The 18694-nt window shown below is 40.7% G+C and overlaps 1 protein-coding gene across 3 annotated transcripts in view; it reads left to right on the forward strand.

The window, feature by feature from the left end:
- Positions 1–4584: 4584 nt before the first annotated feature.
- Positions 4585–18694, forward strand: part of LOC109934160 (C-terminal-binding protein 2) — a 271333-nt gene continuing 257223 nt past the window's right edge. For 2 of the 3 annotated variants that reach the window (XM_048608970.1, XM_048608972.1), the window contains exon 1: positions 4585–5228. The gene's annotated coding sequence lies outside the window, so the exon portion shown is untranslated. The remainder of the gene's footprint in view (positions 5229–18694) is intronic. The other variant, XM_048608971.1, reaches the window with a different exon arrangement.

Raw genomic sequence — 18694 nt, forward strand, 5'->3', positions numbered from 1 at the left:
GCCAGGATGCCCTTACAAGGGTTTGCAGGTCCCAGATGGTCAGACATCATTCAAATCAAGGGGCTGATTCTCATCATGATTCTGTGGTGCCTGTAATTTGAACATGGCCTCAAAGTTGAGAGCAGTGTTGACCTTCATTGTGACTGGTAGCAGATGGTCAACTGTCCCTGCAGGTTTTCACATCCCAGATGGCACATTTTAGTCACAATCTTTTTTCTGGGTTTGAGGCTCTTTTACTAGGCAGGTAGCTGATAAAATAAACCCACTCCCTGAATTGTGAGCTTTGCACATTCTATGCCTTCACTACACAAGAGCTGCCTTATTTTTACCTGTTCCAGTCACAAAATGCTATGTCTGACAATGGTTAGACCTATGGTCTTGCATAGTACATTAGTTATAGCATCGAATAGTCATCCAGTCACTTTAAAATCATTTATTGTTAAACTCTCTGCTTCAGGTGCAATCTGGATTAAGATACTTTATATTTGATTGCGCAGTTGTAAAATGCTGCACGGGTTTATCCACCTAAACAATGTATTAACAGGTAAAATTTGTCTTTGTTTTTGCCTTTTCTTCATTATTACTGCATTTAAAGGGGTAAGGTTCCAGAAATAGAATGAAACAGGAAGAAATAGCCTTTTCATTGTTATTTTTTATTATTATTGTTTGCGATTTCTGTTGTGCCATATTGAATGAGAATTAATGATTGGGAAAATATACCTTCCAGAATGTTCCTCCGTTGCGTTTAAAAAGGTAGTTGCTAATTTGTGGATTTGTATTATAAATCCAAAGGAAATGTGTGAATGTATATTTCAGTGTTGAGTTTTGTCAAATTTTGTTTAATAAATCTCAGTGATGCATCTTGCCATCTTACTGTGTTAAATAAAAATACATTTTATTGGACATTGGAATGGCATTTTCTCCAACATAAACATGTCACAAACTGAGATTTCCTTTACCAAGCTGAGAACTTGAGCCTGAAGGAAAATCTACTACAGATATGTACAAATGATCTCCAAAACTGTTTGAGACTGACTGAGGGAAATACCATGTTACAGAGTCATAGTCATAGAGTTGTACAGGATGGAAACAGACCCTTCAGTCCAACTTGTCCATGCTGATCACATTTCCAAACTCAACTCGTTCCATTTGGCTGCATTTGGCCCATATCCCTCCAAACCTTTCCTTATTCATGTACTTACCCAAATGTCTTTTAAATGTTGTAACTGTACCTGCATCCATCACTTCTTCTGGCAGTTCATTTCACACATGAAACACTTTTTATGTCCTTCATGTCCTTTTTAAAACCTTCTCCTCTCACCTTAAAAATATGTCCCCTAGTTTTGAACTCCCCCATCCTAGAGAAAATATCTCTGCTATTCACCTTATCTATGCCCCACATGATTTTATAAACTCTATGAGATCACCCCTCAACCTCCCACACTCCAGTGGAAAAAGTCCCAGCCCATCCAGCCTATTTTTATAGCTCAAACTCCCCATTCCTGGCAACATTCTGGTAAATCTTTTCTGAACCCTCTCCAGTTTAATAATAACCTTCCTATAGCAGGGCAACCAAAAGTGCACACAGTACTCCAGATGAGGCCACACCAACATCCTGTACAACCTCAACATGATGTCCCAACTCCTTTACTCAATGGTCTGGGCAAAGAAAGCAAGCATGGTAAATGCCTTCTTAACCACCCTGTCTATATGTGACACAAATTTCAAAGAACTATATACCTGAACTCCTAGGTTTCTGTGTTCCACAACACTACCCAGGGCTTTGCCATTAATTACATAAGTCCTGCCCTTGTTTGTTTTTACCAAAACGCAATACTGCGCATTTATCCAAATTAAACTCCATCTGCCACTCCTCAGCCCATTGTCCCAATTGATCACAATCTCTTTGTAATCTTAAGGAACCTTCTTCATTGTGCACTATAGCACTAATTTTGGTATTGTCCACAAACTTACTAACCATGCCTCCTATATTGTCATCCAAATTGTTTATATAAATGGCAAAAAAAGTGAACTCAATATCAATCCCTGTGGAACACCACTGGTCACAGGCCTCCATTCTGTAAAAACAACGCTTCACCACAACCCTCTGTTTCCTACCATTGACCAAATTTTGTATCCAAATGGCAAGCTCACCCTGAATCCCATGTGATCTAACTTTACTAATTAGTCTACCACGTGGAACCTTGTCAAAGGCTTTACTAAAGTCTGTTTTCACAATGTCTACTGCTCTACCCTCATCAATCTTTTTTGGTTACTTCCTCAAAAAACTCAATCAAGTTTGTGAGACATGATTTCCCTCACACCGAACCATGCTGACTATCCCTAATCATTACTTGCCTGTCCAAATGCATGTAAATTCTATCTTTCAGAATTACCTTCAACAACTTATCCACCACCAATGTCAGGGTCACACGTCTATAGTTCCCAGATTTCTCCTTACAGCCTTTCTGAAATAAAGGTACAACATAAACCACTCTCAAGTCCTCCAGCACCTCACCCACGCTCATAGATGATAGAAATATTTCTGTTGGAGCCCTGTGATTTCTTGCCTAACTTTATTACATTGGAGAAAATTGATATCATACAAACAAGGTGGTTGAAATAGAGAATTGTGCAGCAGCATGGTCTCTGAAGTTGAAACTCAAATGCTACTTTGCAGATTTGTTGGGAATTCATTAGTACTTGTTGATTCCTTTTTGTAGAGATAAATTCAGGAATATATGTTGTACAGCCATTGTCCCTATCAGTTTCAGGTTAATTTATAATATTAAAATCAACAAGCCAATGTTTTATAATTAAGTGGGTTTGGCCTCAGCAAACAAGCTGCTATTTAAGATTTCAGTAAATGAAAGATAATTTTGGCAGATTGATTGATTCCTCAGGTGTCCCAAACAGGAGGAAATTATTGTGAGTCCTGGCCATCTTTGTTACCTGTACTCATATGGCTCTGTTCAGAGAATTTAATCTTTTTCTTTAAGCATCAGAAGGAGCACTCTGTGGAACTGTGCTGAGAGGAATGGGAATAATTGCATCCCTTGGTCTGCTACCTGATTATGGAGCACCACTGATGCTGCTGGTAAGTATCAAAATGCTTCTGTGAGAATTCCACAGTAAGTGAAGACATTTTAGAAGAATTTCCATGTATTCTCCTGCTGCCTCATGACATTTGGAGGAACTCCAATACTTCATTGCTTGTGCCAGAAAAGCAGCAAAAGTCTGTCACATACAATCTTACATGTCAGTATCAGGTTAAATTTTGTCAAAACAATTCCTTTCTCCATGCCATTAATTGTTCCTGGGTTTTAAAAAATAATCTAAAAATGAATTCTGAATTAATGTTAGTGATATTTATTCATCTGGAATAAATTTGTTAACTATATCGTCTATTTTCAATCAGTAGGGATTTCAAATTAATATAACTGTATTCCATTCAGGCTGATCATCATTCATGTGATGAGCACCAGAAATATAATGGTTATTTGCTAAATATAAAAGTGGCTAAACAAGCTTTTGAAATTCAAGGGATTCTTGGAATTGGTTGAAATTAGCACTGGCGTATCATGAAATGTAATATGTAAATAGTGAAGCGGGGTTATTTTATTTAGCTATATAGCTGGATAACTCGTGTTTCCCTTTCATGTGGGGGCAGTGATCTAAATAGGTCGAGGTTGGCCAAGATTCGTTAAAGTTTCTGTAATTTAGTAACTGTTTGTAAATCTTTGGTCCATGCCCATGCAGAGATGCCAACTTATCAACGTCAAAGGAACTGTGTGATTTTCTTTCCCATCGTTTTTATACTTCTGATGTCGAAGGTAACAACAACACGCTAGTGGCGAGAGCGAAAGGGTAATTGGCGTGTTGAGCCACTCAACTTGCCTTATACCTAAGCTCAGTGCGGTTTGACCCACATGCATAAAAAATTGCTAAATGCTGTAGGTGATATAAATAGATTAAACCTGAAACCACCAATGAAAGAACTATAATGGAGCAGACAGTTCTTCATCTCAAGATCACACCCCAACGTTCAAGTCAGAGTCCATCGTCATAGACGACCAGAAATGCAAACAGTCCTGTTAAATTCAAGCTGAAACTTTTTGTTTTAAAACTTAACATGATGACTCAAGCGTTTTATTTAAATTATATTTGCAAAAAGCTCATCCCTGTAACTTAGTTTCGGGGTGGGTGCGCGTTTTTTAAATCAATATTCAATTAGATAATATTAAAATATGACTGCTGTCTGCAGTCTTGTTGAGGTGTGTATTTAATGAAACAGCATATGTTTTAATTGAGCAGAGGTCAACTATTGGTATGTAGCTGTAGCAAGCAAGCACCGAATAAAAAGTTAAGGCCTCCTCACTTGCGGTGCATGTTTTTTCCACGACTGAAAATGGAAAACAAGAAAAGAGTGCAAGTTAATTTATTATGTAGATTTGAGAGCGATTGCATTGTTGTTTCTTTTCTGTCAAATGGAAACGCCGCAGTTGGAAAGTTGGATGTTTGTAGGCGGTGCTGCAGCTGTGTGTGTGTGTGAAAGGGAGATTTGGGTGAAGGTAGCTCTCCCCCCGCCTCCGCTGTCAGGCTGAGTGTAAAAGACGAGCGGCTGTAGAGTGGGGAAACGCTGGAGGCGCGGCTGTCCATGTGGGGCTGTGTCATTGGTTTGGAGCAGACCCCGCCCGCGGAGCGCAGCACGATCGCAGGCGAAGCCGGACCAAGCGAGTGTCCCTCCTGGCAGCGCGGCTCCTCTCCCCACCCCAACCCCCTCCCTTCCTGTCTGTCTGTGTCTAACTCCCATCTGTTTGTTTCTGGAGGAAGAGAGGAGAGGAGGAAGCTGCTGTCGCCCCCCCACCCCCTTCTCTCTCCCATCCACCGAGAGCAGCCCCGAACAGTGAGAGGCGTTCGCCCAGGGTTTAGGCAGCAACGTAGGAAGCCGCTTGGATCTCTCTACCTCTGCAAGAAAGGAGCTGCTGTTGCTGACCGGCTCGGAGAGAGGAGATCGGCTCCGGCACTCGGATCTTTACAGGCTGTTAGTTGGAGGATTAAGTTTTTTTTTAACATTTTTTTTGTGTGTGTTTTGGATGTGGACCAGCTGTCTGCGGACATCCGACGGGAAACGTGTGTGGGCACAGCGAGTGATGGAGATGCAGAGAGTGGCGGCGGCGGCGGCGCCCAGGGACGGGCGGCTCTAACTTGGCGGCGATCAGAGAGAGGTACCGAGCCGGCTGGACAGGGGTGGAGGTGGGGGGTGGGGAGTGACCCCTCTCCCTCTCCCTCTCCCTCCCTCTCTCCCACCCACCTACCCCTCTCCAACCCATCTACCCTGCCCATTGCCCCTCCTTCACTGCCCGTTTCCCATTCATTGCCCATTACCTATTACACCCCACTGCCAATTGTCCCCCTCGCTGCCCACTACTTATTGCCCCCTCACTGCCCACTACTTATTGCCCCCTCACTGCCCATTGCCCATTACTCTGCCCTGCCCATTCTGACTATAGTGCAGTCACTGTATACCACCATTGCCACCCCACCCCCATTGCCAACAAGTACCTGTTGCTGCCATTTCCTGATGCCCCCTCACTGTCTAACTGCCCACTTGCTGTCCATGACCCCCTCACTGCCCCTAGAACTCGCCTGGCCTCCCCTCTGCTCTCAAATGCCCCCAATTTGTCATCCTCCTGCTGCCATACCACCAGCCCTTTCCATTCCAACTCAAGCCACACTTTTCCTGTCTTATAAAACCCTCTGCACATCACAATCTGCACCTTCAGCTTTTGCTTCCAGCCCCCGCTTCCTATCCTTTAACTCTCACAGCCATCACCCTAACCTTTTCTATTCCCCGACTCCCTCTCCAACATGATCACACTTCTGACCTCTTTTGGGTGGATGACCAGTCCCGCTGTCTAGGCAGCCGTCCCCAGGATCCAACTCACAGTCGGAGCTGGTCACATCCTTCACTCTGAATGAGGGTAGCTTGATGTTACTTGTCCAGAGTTGACCTGGGGAGGAGCCTGATTGAGAAGGTGACTACCCCAGAAGGGGCCAGGAGCCATGCGGTACCTGCCCAGTAAACTGGGCCCAGTGGCGGGTGTATCAGCGTAGAGCGGGACCCTAGATTTTGTCTTTGTCATCACACTGAGTATTTGGCAAATTGCAGCCAATGAACTTGGACTCTTCTTCCCTTTCTGCTGTGTTTCCTGCTCCCCCCACTTCCCCCCCAGTTCCCTGTCTCTTACCTCTGTTCTCTGTACTCCCTCATTTGTCCCCTTTATCCCCCATTTCTTGTTGCTCCCCACCCTCTGTTCTCCCCACCCCCCCAACACATTCCTTCTCCTCCCTTCCTGTGGTTCTCTCTTTCCCCATTTGCTGCCCTGCTGTCTGCTCCAGTCCACAGATTCCACAAACTACCAATGTGTAAAAGTCCTCCCATCATCTTAAAAGTTGTTTCAAAAGGGCAACTTAGTAACTTTATTCTTGGCATCACTAGCAAATAGCTATTGCTAAAACATCCATTGATTTTTAAATTGCTTTGAAGAAGTGTTTACAGTTTTAGAAGTCGACCATTTTGACATTCAGAGTTTTCAGATTTGAAGTCTTACTGAAAGAACAGATGACATCATTGTGATTGTGAATGACCTTACAAGGTCAGTTATCTTATAAGGTCGTGATAATTATGTAGTTTAAAATGTAAAACACAGTCTCTTGTCACAAATCAGGCTTTTGGATTAAAGCTTGTGTGTGTTTTAAACAGATTTCCTTTTTCCAAATTTTGTGTTGCAACACCAGGATTGTATTTCTTTTTGTCTGCAAATTTTTTATAGATATTGAAATTAGAACGACAAGCAATCAGTGAGCAGCACTCTGTTTTGCTCAGTGCTTCAAACTTTCCAAACTGAGATTGGTACACAGATTGTAATCCAAGTTCATGTGTGGGCAGAGGGAGTACTGTCTGTTGTATAATAAATTTATTCCATACTCTTTTCCTGATTAAGGAATTAATTTTGTATTTATTTATTCATAACGAATAAATAATGCAGAATGGAAGCATGAATAAGGCACAGTCTCAACAAAAAGGGGGCTACCCTTTAGAACTGAGATGATGTGGTTGGTTCACTCGCCAAGCCAGCGAGCGAACCAGCCACAGCATCCACAACCGGAGCTACAACTCTACTCAAGAACTTTAAACTGAGATGGGGAGGAATTTCTTCAGCCAGAGGATGTGGAACTCATTGCCGCAGAGGGCTGTGGAGACCCGGTCATTGAGATAGATGGGTCCTTGATTGGTAGTGCGATCAACAATTATGACAAGAAGGCAGAAGTACGGGGTTGAGAAAAGTATCGGCTATGATCGAATGCTGGAGCAGACTTAATGGACCAAATTGCCTAATTCTGCTCCGATATCTTATGGCCTAATAAGTGGCCTTTGACCTAGGCAGGACTTGGGCCCAAATTTGGCACTGCATGTGTTTCCCAGCTGTGTTGGTGCCGATATCTCGCAGGATGCATCTTGTGTAACAATAGACACTTTGTCAGATCATATAATTGGTGAGCAATTAAACAGTGATAGGAAATGACACAAAACGTCATCTTTAAGTTTAGTTCCCAGTTGAACAAGACAAGGTGAATGAAGCGCAATGAACTAGTAATGGAAACATTGGTTAATTTCACAAATAGATTTGCATCTGACTCTAACTTTCTTGCTGTATAATTAGGATTAAATCGCTTCCGAGGTTGACTTCTACAGTAACCCAGCTATGCTGCTCAATAGAGACTGATTCAGCAAATTTCAAAACGGTTTAATGATTCCTCCAAATTACTTAGTGATGTATTAGTCAGATTAATATGACTTTCACATGCACTGTAAATGGTCAATCAAATGCAATGGATTCTGAAAATCAAAACATGATACAGTTAAATTCCTACTTTCCAATAAAAAGAGAAAGTTATCCACAGGCATAATGGATTAGTACACTGATACAAACTCATTTTGGACAACAGGAAAGGTATACAGCTCTAACACTTCCTGTTAGTAGCTTTCATATTACTTTCTCTGTGTGGCCCATCCAGCAAACATGGACATGCTTCTTCCCCTCTCCTACCTAACTTGCAAAAAATTACCAGCCGACTGGTCAAGTGCCCCAGTATTCAGGAGCACCTTCAGTGGATTGTTAATTAGTTGTGAGGTTGAGGACAGACGATAATAACAAAAAGAATAGTGGAAAGTGACATGTGCTGTTTCCCAGTATCCTGTATGTATGCCACAGGTATTCATTGTTACATACCTGCTTGGATGAAGGAGTAGGGAGTTGTGTACAAACAAAAACAGAGATTGCTGGAAAGCCTCAACAGGTCTGGCAACATCTGTGAAGAAAAAGCAGTGTTAACATTTCAAATACAGTGACCCTTGTTCAGAACTGGACTCTGGTCACCGGATTCAAAGCATTACTCTGTTTTCTCTTCAAAGATGCTGCCAGACCTGCTGAGTTTTCCCAGCAATTTCTGTTCATTTTTTGTTTCAGATCTCCAATATTTACAGTTCTTTGTTCTATTTTAGGGAGTTGCATATTCAAGTTCACAGATAACACTAACTTACGCAGAGTAAATGGAAAGCATAAACTGAGTGAGTGAGTGAGCAAAACAAATGCAAATGAAATGCAATGCAGGGAATTGTAAAACCATCCACTTCAGATTTGAGAAAATCAAATGAGGGTATTTTTCTTAATGGGGCGTGACTAGGAGTTATGGAGAAACAAAGGGCATCTGTGTTTTAAAATCACTAAAATCTGAGTGAATAGATGAAAGGCTAATGGAATGTTGGCCCCTATCTCGAGGGGAATGGATTACATAGTTGTGGAAATGAAGATTCAGTAGTACAGAGCTTTGCTCAAATCCCAACTGGAACTTGTACATCAGGAAAAGTACTAGTCCCAGAAGGGGTGTAGCCTAGATTCTTCAGAATGATACAAAGGCTTAAAGGACTGAATTATGAGAATGCCAAAACTTGCTTTTGGTTCCTTTCAGTTTATGAGATTGAGGGGATGATCTAATTGAAATGTTTAAAATTATGGTTTCTCTGTGTCAGCATTATATTCTTTTTTAGGGGAATTGGAACGTACTAGAATTTGTGATTGATTGGTTGGGTTGAAATAAGGAACCTGCTCTTTCTATAACAATTGTGAGAAGCTGGAGCTCACTTCCAAAAGAGTTTAGATGTTGGGTTAATTGAAATTTCCAAGTTTGAGACTGGTAGCTGTTGTCAGGGAACTAAATCAAGATAAATGGACTTGAGGATTGGATCAGACATATGAAGATATGAATGAGGAGCGGGCCACTTGGCTCCTTGAGCCTGTTCCACCATGAAGTAAAATCTTGCTGATCTAATTACTGCACCTTCCACGGCTTCCTTATCAAGAATCAGTTGAACTCTGCCGTAAAAATATTCAAAGACTCTGGATCTCTGTTGCTCAAATGGCAGTGGAAGCAACGATTCAAGACACTGAGATTTTTTTTCCTCCTCTCTGTCTTAAATAAGTAACCCTGTATATTTAAACAGTGACCTCTAATTCTATAATCTTCCAGAAGAGGAAGTATCATTTTCACATCTACCCTGTCAATACCCCACAGGGTCTGATATATTTCAATCAAGTTGCCTCTTCCTCTAGAAGATACAAATCTAGCCCGTTCAACCATTCCTCATAGGACAACCTGCCCATTCAAGGTTTTAGTCTAGAACTGCTTCCAATGCATTTATCAAATAAGGAGTCTGTATTATCCGCAATGTGGTCTCCCCAATGTGGTCTCCCCAATGTTCTGCATTAACTGAAACATAACCTCCATTCTTTTGCATTCAATTTCCCTTGCAATAAATAACATTCCATTAATTTTCCTAAGTACTTGGTATATCTAACCTTTTGCAATTCATGCACGAGGATGCCCAAATCCCTCTGCATTTCAGAACTCTAATTTCTCATCATTGAAATAATATGCTTCTTTTATTTTCTCTGTCAATGGGCAGCCTCACATTTTCCACATTATATTCCATTTGCCAGATTTTGTCCACTCACTGAACCCATCTATATCCCCTTGTAGCCTTGTTATGTTCTGTCAAAATTGTTAGTATCTGTTTTTATGTATCTAGCTAAATTTCTTCTTTTGTCTCCTTATCAGTCTTTAATCAAACCCTATTGTTTTTTTTTATATTCAATCCAGTCTTCTGACTTGCTACCATCCATTGTTTAAGTACATGCTTTCTTGTTAAATTTGATACTATCTTTAACTTCTTGTTAACGACGGAAAGTGGGTCCTGCCCTTAGCATTGTTCTTTCTTCTTGGAATGTAACTAATCTGCGAATTTTGATATATCTCCTATTTGGCTAATCAGTTAATCTATTTTGTTTTGAATGCTACGTGCATTTATATACAGCTGTAAAGGAATGGCAGAACAATCTTTGGGAGAAGGAAGTTGCTCTTAAAGTTGCATGGTTTACTTCTGTTCTTCCTTCTGTGGATGGAAGAGATTGGTAGTGGTTCTTGAGCTTATTTAGTGCACTTGCTGATAACAAGTTTCAATGTGGTAGAAGCCCATGAGTCTATTTTGTGTCTTTGTTTTTCACTTTAAGATTTGTTTATGGATGAAGATGGGGTAAGAGGGATCATACAAGTGAATTGCTGTAAATGTAGTTCTATCAGTTTTCTCCCACACCATCTGTTCTCTAAAGATTCTGGCTGTTGCTAGGGTACAGTTAGAGTCTTCCAGTAGTCTAGTCACGAGTCTAGATGTTGTGAATATAGGCAGGCTGTCAGGCTATCACAGTTTATCTAAAAGTCACGTTCCGGCACTGATATTGGACAGTGATCAGGAATGGGAATGTTGACTGCACTAATTTAGGGTGCTTTCTCACCAATTGTAAAAGCACTTCTCACCTAGTGGGAACTGATTAACTCATTGAACCTGGAAGTTCAACTCAGTTACCTTTCAGTCTCTCTCGCTTATTGCTACACTCAACTTTGACTTTATCCATGGCTGATCAAAAGGACTGTTGATCTATTTTAAGAAGTTTATTGAGCTAACAGGATAAGGATTGTTCATTTCACTTATTTGAAATTCAGTTAAGTTTCAGTCATTTAACTTGCAGTGTTGTGAAAAATCTGATATATATTGCTCTGCTATTTCAGCCATAGATAAGAAATTCAGTCTCAGCATCTTGCTTATTTTACACTGCATTGCACCAGGGCAGAAGCTAAAAGTTTGTTCTATAAGTATGTTATTGCTTTTGATTTCTGTTTGGGGTATATGTAATCTCATCTGCTTTATAATGGATTTTGGGAATAATATAAGAATAGAAATCTGTCCAGGTATTGCAACCAATAAAAGAAATTGCTTCTCGCGCATTTATTTACAAACACCTTGTTGTTCAGAAAGTCAACTTTGTTTTGACAGTGACTGCTAGGATGACATCAAAAAAGTTGAAAAATACAACTTTGTTTGGTTCAGAATAATAATTTCGTACTTGGATGTTAGAAAACGGAGCATCTTCAAGAATTTGGCTTACTCATGGCTGACATTTTATTCATTTTTTTTTCTTGCTATCCTGAACTCCTTTAATGCTTGTATTATCACTGTCCAGGGTATATCAGTTGATTCCTTGAACTTCATTGAGCAATGTACATGTCTTGACAACAGGTTTGGCACGTTCAGAGAAATTCATTTTACCCTTTCCTCTGGATACTGGAGCAATACCCATAGGCGTGGTGGCTTACTATTGAAACTTGTTGGTCATCTTATGTGTTGATTAACAACCTATCTTTGTTATATGAAAAACGGTTTGGCAATAAAAGGAAGTGCGAAAAAGTGGATTGTCTCCTGGGCAGCTCTGTCTTGGATCTTTGATGTGATTGTTGTCTCTGTTTTTTTTAAAGAAAAAAGCTATTGTTCGTGACAAGACTTTGTACAGAAGGATGAAGAAAGTATAACTTTGGACAAACTGTGATTATTCCATTTATGTTTATCTTATTTTGTAAATAGTTTTACATCTCTCAATGTTGCCTCCCACAACTGAGGCTGTTCTTTTCACCATAGGCATAGCTGTACTTTTGCCCATGTTTGCTGCCAGCTTCACTCGGATCATGATCAGCTGGTAGAAGTTTTGCTTCTATGAAACTGATTCTGCTGGTTTCTTTCTCCTGGAGTTGAACTATCATTGCAGGCTGTAAACAGACTTAAAGCTTGCCAGTTGAGAGTGTGGGCTGTCATTGAGACCCAGTCTCCTGATTTGGAATTTCACCATCCTGCCAGCTCAGCTGTATCACAGCGACGTCTTCCACTTCAGTTCTTCTGCCACATCTGCTGCAGTCTCTAGCCTAAAATCTCCAATCTTGGTTTCTGCTACCTCCTAAAACAACGGATACAATCCAGTAGGGACCTGAACAACATGGACTATGATGAGGTTTACGGTAGAATCATGTGAAAAGTCTGTCAAGGCCTAGCTCAACATTGGGAGCAACTCACTGCATCTTTTACATAACTGCCAGGTATCGAGGCACATCTCTCTCTAGGCAGCAGCAAGTTGCCAATTGAAGGGGAATTATTGTTTGTTAATGACCTTATTAATGCGCATCTTGTGTCATTAATATGCAGCTTCCTATTTTACTAAATGTGCCAAGCTAGACATCAAGAAACGTTGATATGGAAGTACAGAGTAGAAACCTGGTGACTTCAGCTCGCCACTCAATTGAAGGAGATTCTGTGTTGCTCAGCACCAAACAGCTACTTGGGGCACAACCATGTGCCCCTTGTCCGCAGACTTTGGTGTCTGATATTTTCCAAACCCTCATGATCATCATGGTATCCCTGTGATCTTCATAACAGCTCTCTGCAGGACCCTTTGGAAGCAGCTCCATTACAGGGTGCACCAGCAACTAGCATTGAAACCTACTGCCAGGACACTTACAGAGCCAGACAGCTCAGCGACTGGACCAGGCTGCACCTCAGGGCTGCCTGTTCACTGGTCCTCTTGGCATTTGTTCACATAGCTCAGCATCCATGCCTTACATTTTTGTGCCATGCCTGTTAGTGTGTTCAGCCAGATTGAGGTGTTGTTTTGTGCAGTTACACAGGCTGGTTGTCAGAATCTGTTGGTGTAGGTGAGACACCTTCCTGGACAGCACATCGAGACGTCAGTCTAACAGAGATATGCCAGCAAACACCATGTGTGCTTATTCAATCAAATGGTCATGTTGGAAACAGGTGGGATCTAGGACTCAATCCAGTCAAGGAATGAGTGAGTGGGGAGGGGCGTTGTTGTTGGTCAGGGGGTCCCATCACCGTCAGTCACAAGCACAGTCCACGCACAGTGCAGGGGCTGGGTCTTGCCAGTCATCTGCTTGGTTCGGTCACATTTGTGGTTTCCATTGTGGGGGCAAACTGCAGCCTGTATTCATTTTATGTTCACTTTTGCTAACTGTAAATAAAAGCTCACGTTTGCAATGTGTCCATTTTGTTTGCGCTTATGTGACATTCTCCTACTGGAAAATGACAAGCAGCAGGCCTCTCAGTGGATACTGGGGACACAATAGCCGTGATGTAGAGAGGGTTTTCAGACAGGATGTAGTTAAGGACAAGTAAACTCAGTGGCCTGATGGTTAAACTGTGACTGGGTGAGAGGTGCAAGGGATCAACCATGCTGACTATGTGCTATGAGTAAGGAGACTTTGTGGCAGCTGTGCCATAACTATGCCAGTGAGGGGCAACACTGGATGGTCAACGCTTGATAAGGGGCACAACAGCCTATTGGGTACCGGTCTTTCAGCGGATACCCACTGAAAGGCAAGATGTCCTGGGAATGACCCGCAGTATGCTGGGGGGCTACAGTTTGATGAGAGAGCTACGTGGGGTGGGGTAGGTAGTTCATGAGGTGACTTTAGTAAGATAAAGTGAGAAACCCTCCAAAAAACACAACACATTCAACACGTGGCCTAATGTGCATTTCTACTCCTCCAAGTTCTTCATTCTCCCCTCGCTACATTTTCCGTTATCTTCCAAAGGCTCTTAAAACTTGTTTTGTTTGACATACCTCTTTCCTTGAAGAGTGCTATACAAATGTAAGTTGTCCTTAATCAATCCTGCATGGGCCATACTGAAACGGAGAAATTTGGAAATGCTTCATTGAAGTGGAGAACTGACTCCCAACATGCCAGGGACCTGGGTTCATTTTCCACTCTTGGACGACTGTCTGTGTGGAGTTTGCATGTTCTCGCCGCGTCTGCGTTAGTTGCCTCCCACAGTCCAAAGACGTGCAAGCTAGGTGGATGGGCCATACTAAATTGCCTATAGTGTTCAAGGATGTGTAGGTTAGCTGCATTAGCCATGGGAAATGCAGGGTTCTCGTGTTAGGGTAGGGGGATGGGTCTGGGTGGGATGCTCTTTGGAGGGTTGATGTGGACTTGTTGGGCCAAATGGCCTGTTTCCACACTGTAAGAATTCTATGATTCTATGTTAAATGGGCCTGTGTGTGCTAGAAAGCTGGATATTAGCAGGTAATGTGTGGGCTTTTTAATGATTTTTATTTTGACATTATTCCACTAACAAAAAACATTTGTGTTGGAAGTAACAGAAGCAAAATACTTTTACTGTTGAAAATGTGAAATAATGAAACCAGAAACTGCTGGAAACACACAGCAGGTCAAGCAATATCTGTGGAGAGAGAAATAGTGAGCATTGCAGATAGAGGAACTGTTCCAGTGATGTTGAAAAGCAAGTTGTATTAAGACCAATAAAGGTCAGCTGAGCGATTTAATAAATGTAGCCACACTGCTGTAATTTGAATATGGAGTCTATTCATTTCATTAGGTCAGGAATCCTCAATTTTCAGAATGTGGATTATTTAGCGTTCTCTGGTTGCAGATTTATGTATATAAATAGCATCTGAATGACTCAGTTTTTTTTTTGCACTAATTGAATTCGCATTTGCATTCTGACACTATTAATTTTGAGTGTCAGTTTTTAAATTGTTGCTTAACTGGAGTCTTAGACAGCAAAAGTGCCAAACATACTTTTAGGAACATGTTTGTTTTAAAAGATGAGCTACTAGGAAGAGCAGTATGTTTAGCAAGTATTTCTGGCAGCCTTCACTACAGCTGTTATGTCTAACCTATTCCTACCATGTGCTCTGTTTAGAGTGAGAGGGGAATGTCAAATCCCAGTGTGTCCAGGGGATCATGCACTGGTTACTTCTACTTTGCCATTTGTGCTCACACTGGAATGGTGAAGTTCTGTTTTCTCATTGTTCAGCTAGATCCCCAAGTGGACTGTCAATCTGCAATCACTATCATTCCAGGAGATTTTTTGAGATGAATTTCATGAGATCATGGTGTCCCAGTTAAATGCAATCGAGTATTTCTAAGGTGTTATAATCCCTTTTTGCAAACAGAAAGATTCAACAAATGGTCATAAAACATCTTGATAATTTGATTTAATGATTAGTTGAGCAATAAATATTGGCCAGGACAACAAGGAAGACTGCTCAGTTTTTCTACGACTAATCGGATGAGATGTTTTATTTTCACCTAAGAAGGATTATCACTTTAACATCCCATCTGAAAGACGGCACCTCCAACAATCTGCTCTGGAGTGCCAACCTAGATTCTGTGCTCGTGTTCCTGGAGTGGGACTTGAGCCTACAGCCTTCTGGTTCCGAGGTTGTCTGTTCATGGCTGACACAATGAATTACAATTCTTCTGCACGTTGTTTGCTGTGATGACGATCAGCTGTAAGGGTTACTATCACATCCTAGTTTCCCAGCCAGTATTTCCTCAAATTGCGCATGAATAGTTCTGTCTTTTCCTGATCCATAATTTAGCATCCTAAAGTGCAATGTAAAAGATACCCAGGTTTTGCCCTTCTGTTTATAACAGAACTTCACCTCTGAAGATGAAGTGACGACATGATTCCGAAGTCATTTGCTACACTTTTTTTCCATTCATACAGACTTGGTTAGCAGTTGCTTGCCTCACTTGCTGACTGACATTTTCAATATGGGCATTCAGGGATTCAGCCTAATGGGGAAGAAAAATAACTGTTTATTTGAGGGATTTATAATTAATTAATGTTGATCTCTGAATTCCACATGGTTCAGAGGAAGTGCTAATACAATAATGAATGCATTGTGTGAGGAATTTCTGTGGGGCTGTTTTTGTTTTGGTGGTTTGTTAAATTTGAATGAATTTGCAGTAATATAATGATGAATGAACTTAGAAAAGTTACAGTAACCCCCTGCAGATACACTTCCAAGATTGACGCAAGTACAATCAATGCATTTTCTACTTTTTTTTTTAGTTATTTATTTTCTTAAACCAAACAAAGACTGGATTGTTTGTTAGTTGCTCACAGCTGTATGTTGTATGTCCAACGCCTTGTGATGTATTATTAAGCCAAACAGGTGCTCAGATATTCTTCTGTGACTAAAAGATATAATCTCACTCCAGCATGATATGAAATTTATTGCTGGCACTGTAACCATTCATTGCCAGAACCAATTATTCCCCTTAATTGCCGGTTAACTCTGGAGTATTCTGGTGGACTTTTGCAGCACTTAAATCCTGGTTCAGTGGGAATGGGAAAATTGCATTGATTTTATCAAACCCAATTGTACTGTAGGCTGCGTGCAGCCCTTCCTGCCCCACCTATTTCTTTTACAGGCTGAGTCTCACTCAGTAAATCCAAGGGAAATTTTGATTTCTTAAAGATTGTTCAATTTCAAAATGTCTGTACATCACCATGTTTGCACCAGTTAAATCTGGGTTACTCCACAACATAGCTCATTTCATCACCCTCTCTCACTTTTCCTCCCCATTCCAAATATACTGGGTCCATGCCCCGTGTCTTGTGGAATATTTGACCATATTTACTCTGTATGCTATCCTGTTTGTAGGTTGTAGCTGTGACTCACTGTAAAAAAAAAACAGAACATTTGGGATGAAAACAGTCCCTTGTGTCTACTACTTTATCTCCACTAGACAGACCTTTTAGGCAGGTGATGTACCATAATGTGAAGAGAGGAGAAAAAGATAGCCCATTTGAATTGAGACAACTTGATTATCACATTCACCAAGGATATTTGTCATTACATCAGTACTTCGTTTTTAGATTAAAACGAATTATCTATATTTATGGAAGAAGACTATAACAGGGAGCAAAAGAATGGTTTCTTCCTTAACTGTAAGAAGCAGTTTTATTATTATTTATACACCATAGCCATAAAATTACTGTTGATAATGGAAGATGAACACGTAACATGTTGTATGGCATCGTTATGATTTAATATTTTAGGAACAAAGTTCACTTTTTGCAACATCTGATATGGGATCTTGGTTCTGCTTAAGCAGTGTATGAAGAAAGTCATGTAAATGCATTAAGAGTTGATTTGCTGTAATTTGACAAGAAGTAGCTATTATTTTCTTTTGGTGCGAGAGACTGAATTTCACGATGTTCTGTGTTGTTTATTCTCGACTTAAAACACCAATACCATAAAGTTATCATTAAACAAACAGAATAGAACATTTTCAGTTAAGATAGATAACTAGGCTGTTAACTCATTTCTACTTTAAAATTTTTGGGCTGTTTCCAACAAATTCGAGGGCCATTAGCATGAGTAGATCCTCAGAAGGTTCTAGTAGCACAGATCTTTTAAATCTTTAAGCAATAATGAGGACTGGAGCAAAGAAGATTTTATAGAAAGAACTATATTCGTTGAGATGGCTTAGGCTATTACAAGTTATTCTGCAGCAAAATGAATTAAGTAACTTAGTTTATTTCGCTAGTGATTACTGTGGAACGGTGCTTAAAGTGACTGCACCTCAGTTACTTTTATGCTTTGGATATATCATCGTCATATTTTTCAAGGATATTTAAGTGATGTATAGAAGGCATATTTCAACTACTTTTGAGACTTGATTTTTAATCCCTTGAGTGCAGCTGACCAAATGACCCTAGTATTCAAAATGAGTTCAGTCATGATCGGCATCAGAGGTTGACATATAAAGCATAATTTATTAAAGAACAAGTTTTCAAATAATTTTTAATTTAAGAATCTTAATGTGAGCTGTTGAATGGATGAGAGATTCATAACTCATTTTTATTCCAAAGCATTTGGTTGCATGGTCACGTTAATTTTCTTGCTTCTGAACCTGCTCTGTGTTGCAGTGTAGGGTGCGTTTGGCAACAAGAGAACCACTGTTGTAGATAGATTTTTTTTTTTTATTTACACTTGTCGTGGTAAGACAAAAATGCAGCTTTGATTTTGTGGTGCTAGTTTAGATCTTTCTGGACACTGGAAGGAGGTCTTTAAAGGACAGTCATTGTGGAAAAAGTTACTGCTAGCTTTTTACAGATGAACTGGCTGGCAGCAGATCACCTCTTAGCCTGTGGCACTTGATTGTAAGAAGCACCCGGTGAAACTTCTTCTGAGGAGACCATTGTTGTTGCTGGGGCAATGGTATTGGATTGTTCAGGTCTTTGTGGATATTTTTGTCACTGGAGTCTGTGCTGCAACGTAAGGGAGATCTGGAACTATATTGTGTAACAAAAACAAAACTGCTGGAAAAGCTCAGCAGGTCTGGCAGCATCTGTGGAGGAGAAAACAGAGTTAACGTTTCGGGTCCGGTGACCCTTCCTCAGAACTAG

The sequence above is a fragment of the Rhincodon typus genome, chromosome 20 (assembly GCF_021869965.1).
Source record: "Rhincodon typus isolate 14 chromosome 20, sRhiTyp1.1, whole genome shotgun sequence".
Taxonomy (NCBI): domain Eukaryota; kingdom Metazoa; phylum Chordata; class Chondrichthyes; order Orectolobiformes; family Rhincodontidae; genus Rhincodon; species Rhincodon typus.